Below are 4201 nucleotides of genomic sequence, written 5' to 3'. Positions count from 1 at the left end.
GTGTAAACTGACCTGAGCAGGTTAAATTTCTAATGAAATTCAAATAAATAATACACTATAGTTTTGTAAAAACTTGCTTCATTTATACATTTGTTAATTATTTTCCAGTTATGCCTGTTTAATGATACATTTCCTTATTTTCTTACATTTTAATTAACGATATAAAAAACGAGTTGCATTTCTATTCATAAATGTGATTTAACAAAGGTAAAAGGAACAAACTTAACATATGTGTTGTTTATATTACTTGCAATTAGGATGAAGTAAACATGTGCATATTAAAAAAAAACAACAGAGGGATAATTACAGGATGGGGCTGGAAAATTAGTGCAAATGAAAGTACTGAAATAAGGAAAATGCAATTAAGACTCAGTTATAGGTGATTACTAATTGATTATTTCCATACAGGCTATGCTCAGTGCCTGTGCTGTCACCTTAGAACTAATGCATGTTTTGCTAATTTAAACTAAAATTTAGACATTAAAAATAAACATTATGTACTAAAGTTTAAGTGCTGTAATCACAAATGTGAGTTGAATAACAGACAAGTGGCTCAACCTGGGTTCACATTCCAGCTTACAACCCCTGGCAGTAATTCTGGAATCACCGGCCTCAGAGGCTGTTCATTCAGTTGTTTAATTTTGTAGAAAAAAAGCAGATCACATACATCACACAAAACTAAAGTCATTTTAAAGGGCAACTTCCTGGCTTTAAGAAACACTATAAGAAATCAGGAAAAATAATTGTGGCATTCAGTAACGGTTACTTTTTTAGACCAAGCAGAGGGGAAAAAAAAATGTGGACTCACTCAATTCTGAGGAATAAATTATGGAATCACCCTGTAAATTTTCATCCCCAAAACTAACACCTGCATCAAATCAGATCTGCTCGTTCGTCTGCATCTAAAAAGGAGTGATCACACCTTGGAGAGCTGTTGCACCAAGTGGACTGACATGAATCATGGCTCTAACATGAGAGATGTCAATTGAAACAAAGGAGAGGATTATCAAACTCTTAAAAGAGGGTAAATCATCACGCAATATTGCAAAAGATGTTGGTTGTTCACAGTCAGCTGTGTCTAAACTCTGAACCAAATACAAACAACATGGGAAGGTTGTTAAAGGCAAACATACTGGTAGACCAAGGAAGACATCAAAGCGTCAAGACAGAAAACTTAAAGCAATATGTCGCAAAAATCGAAAATGCACAACAAAACAAATGAGGAACGAATGAGAGGAAACTGGAGTCAGCGTCTGTGACCGAACTGTAAGAAACCGCCTAAAGGAAATGGGATTTACATACAGAAAAGCTAAACGAAAGCCATCATTAACACCTAAACAGAAAAAAAACAAGGTTACAATGGGCTAAGGAAAAGCAATCGTGGACTGTGGATGACTGGACGAAAGTCATATTCAGTGGTGAATCTCGAATCTGCATTGGGCAAGGTGATGATGCTGGAACTTTTGTTTGGTGCCGTTCCAATGAGATTTATAAAGATGACTGCCTGAAGAGAACATGTAAATTTCCACAGTCATTGATGATATGGGGCTGCATGTCAGGTAAAGGCACTGGGGAGATGGCTGTCATTACATCATCAATAAATGCACTAGTTTACGTAGATATTTTGGACACTTTTCTTATCCCATCAATTGAAAGGATGTTTGGGGATGATGAAATCATTTTTCAAGATGATAATGCATCTTGCCATAGAGCAAAAACTGTGAAAACATTCCTTGCAAAAAGACACATAGGGTCAATGTCATGGCCTGCAAATAGTCCGGATCTTAGTCCAGTTGAAAATCTTTGGTGGAAGTTGAAGAAAATGGTCCATGACAAGGCTCCAACCTGCAAAGCTGATCTGGCAACAGCAATCAGAGAAAGTTGGAGCCAGATTGATGAAGAGTACTGTTTGTCACTCATTAAGTCCATGCCTCAGAGACTGCAAGCTGTTATAAAAGCCAGAGGTGGTGCAACAAAATACTAGTGATGTGTTGGAGCGTTCTTTTGTTTTTCATGATTCCATAATTTTTTCCTCAGAATTGAGTGATTCCATATTATTTTCCCTCTGCTTGGTCTAAAAAAAGTAACCGTTACTGACTGCCACAATTTTTTTGCCTGATTTCTTATAGTGTTTCTTAAAGCCAGAAAGTTGCCATTTGAAATAACTTTAGTTTTGTGTCATGTCTGTGATCTGCTTTTTTTCTACAAAATTAAACAACTGAATGAACATCTTCCGAGGCCGGTGATTCCATAATTTTTTGCCAGGGGTTGTATATACATTTGACCTCATTAAACAAATACAAATGACCATAAAAGACCTGGATCACAAACCAGTATTTAGGACATCTCAGTTCAATATTTGTTCAAGTGGTCAACAATCTTCAATGAACTTGGGTTTTAGATTGCGCACACAGAGAGAGAGAGAGCGAGAGAGAGAGAGAGAGAGCGAGAGAGAGAGAGAGAGAGAGAGAGAGAGAGCGAGAGAGAGCGAGAGCGAGAGCGAGAGCGAGAGAGAGAGTGTGTGTGTGTGTGTGTGTACTGGAATCAGTGCTTTTGTGGCAGATATGTTCACCCACTGAGAACATTAGCGTGTGTGTATACAGAGAATTTTGTATGCATGCTGTTAATGCTAAAAACCCCACAGCCCCATCCAAGGGCTATATATATATATATATATATATATATATATATATATATATATATATAAATCACCTACCAACCAGCAAGAATTCTGGCTCTCACAGACCTGTTCATTTTTCTTTAAGAAGCCCTCTTATTCTGCACTCTTTACCTGTATTAATTGCACCTGTTTGAACTTGTTACCTGTATAAAAGACACCTGTTCACACACTCAATCAATCACACTCCAACCTGTCCATCATGGCCAAGACCAAAGAGCTGTCTAAGGACACCAGGGACAAAACTGTAGACCTGCACAAGGCTGGGATGGACTACAGGACAACAGGCAAGCAGCTTGGTAGAAGACAACAACTGTTATGATTATTTATTAGAAAGTGGAAGAAACACAAGATGACTGTCAGTCTCCCTCAGTCTGGGATTCCATGCAAGATCTCACTTTGTGGGGTAAGGATGATTCTGAAAAAGCTCAGAACTACACAGGAAGACCAGGTCAATGACCTGAAGAGAGCTGGGACCACAGTCACAAAGATTACATTAGTAACACATGATGCTGTCAAGGTTTAAAATCCTGCAGGGCAGCAAGATCCCCCTGCTCAAGCCAGCACATGTCCAGGCCCGTTTGAAGTTTACCAGTGACCATCTGGATGATCCAGAGGAGGCATGGGAGAAGGTCATGTGGTCAGATGAGACCAGAATAGAGCTTTTTGGAATCAACTCCACTTACCATGTTTAGAGGATGAGAACAACCCCAAGAAAACCATCCCAACCGTGAAGCATGGGGGTGACTGTAACTGCTATCAATATTAGCTTTGTTTTTATTTACAAACATTTCACTTAAAACATGTAACTTCACTTTTTCTCTACAACAAATTGTCCTTTAACATTAACTGTTTCTTGACAAACACGACACTGGCAGACATCTCACGTAAATGTAACCTGTGGACTACTACCTGAGCAGTACGAAATACACAACACCAGGAACAGAACAGAAATTGTCCATCACTAACTATTTATGTCTGTAAGGACTAAAACAGAAGTCTCACGCACTCGGGGTGAGACTCAATATGTTGTCATGCTATCATGCTAATGCATGACATTCCACCAAAATGACCTGCAAGACAAGATTTGGTGGAAAATAACACCTTGAGAGTATCTCAACTTGATAGCTCTGCTAAATGCCTTTTTTGAAAATGTGAGGGACAGATTAATTTTGATGAGAAGAAGCTTCTCGGTGTTATCAGTGTAAGCCCGTTTCTGTTTTTATCTACAATGTGTGACACTGGGCTAAACAGCCTTTCACTCTCCACACTATTTTTTAACTTTTAATTAAATATGTACGTATTTGTGTATGTTACCGGAGGAACCGGTAACATACACAAATACATACCAGAATTTTTTTCCCCCAAAGCTGGAACATATAAATATTGGAGGAGCATGGCGGCACACACACATGGTGTTGCATTGCATCTCTGCATTACACGGAGGGAGAACAGAGTAATTTTAACATTATTTTATTTTTTCTTTGTGGATCATGGCATAATTTCATCGCATTCACACATTGC

The sequence above is a fragment of the Thalassophryne amazonica genome, chromosome 9 (genome assembly GCF_902500255.1).
Source record: "Thalassophryne amazonica chromosome 9, fThaAma1.1, whole genome shotgun sequence".
NCBI lineage: Eukaryota > Metazoa > Chordata > Actinopteri > Batrachoidiformes > Batrachoididae > Thalassophryne > Thalassophryne amazonica.
The sequence above is the reverse complement of the archived record's forward strand: the minus strand, read 5'-3'. Positions refer to the sequence as shown.